This window comes from Octopus bimaculoides, chromosome 24 (assembly GCF_001194135.2).
Source record: "Octopus bimaculoides isolate UCB-OBI-ISO-001 chromosome 24, ASM119413v2, whole genome shotgun sequence".
Taxonomy (NCBI): Eukaryota; Metazoa; Mollusca; class Cephalopoda; order Octopoda; family Octopodidae; genus Octopus; species Octopus bimaculoides.
The window spans coordinates 32,262,026-32,262,759 of record NC_069004.1 but is presented as its reverse complement, the minus strand read 5'-3'; the positions used below and the strand labels follow the sequence as shown (position 1 = coordinate 32,262,759).

At 40.1% G+C, this 734-nt stretch overlaps 1 protein-coding gene across 1 annotated transcript in view; it reads left to right on the top strand.

The window, feature by feature from the left end:
- LOC106884287 (TAF5-like RNA polymerase II p300/CBP-associated factor-associated factor 65 kDa subunit 5L) overlaps positions 1-734 on the top strand; it is a 20,737-nt gene that overhangs the window by 18,124 nt on the left and 1,879 nt on the right. The gene's annotated exons all lie outside the window — the stretch shown is intronic.

Genomic DNA, 734 nt, shown 5'->3' with positions numbered 1-734 from the left:
TCCTTATTTATTCATAGTGTTTCGAATTAATTATAGATTATCTCAAAGCTTCCTGATTTCAATGATGTCATTGTTCATTCTTTTACTTAATTTTTGAGAGCGGTCAGGTTCATTTTTAGTATTCTCATTTGTGAGAGCAGTCGAGTTTATTTCAGATATTCTCATTTTAAAAAACATCTCCAGTTAATCGTTGAGAGGATGTTGGTGTTGGTGTTGCCTTAGCAGAGGTTTGCACTCTCTAAGTGCTCTTATTATTATTATTACGCTCAAACCACGTAAAAAACACCATTTGAGCGTGGCCATTGCCAGTACCGCCTGACTGGCCCTCATGCCGATGGCACATAAAGAGCGCCCACTACACTCTTGGAGTGGTTGGCGTTAGGAAGGGCATCCAGCTGTAGAAACACTGCCAGATTTGATTGGAGCCTGGTGTAGCCATCCGGTTCGCCAGTCCCCAGTCAAATCGTCCAACCCATGCTAGCATGGAAAGCAGACGTTAAATGATAATGATTATTATTATTGTTGTTGCTACGTTCTGAGTTCAAATTCCACCAAGGTCAACTTTGCCTTTCATCCTTTACAGGGTCAATAAATTAAGGACCAGTTTAGTACTGGGATCGATGTGATCGACAATCCCTCTCCCCCAAATTTCAGGCTTTGTGCCTATAATAGAAAGGATTATTATTATTATTATCCCTTTTGTTTTTTTCTGTTTTTGTCATCTACAGCCTCGA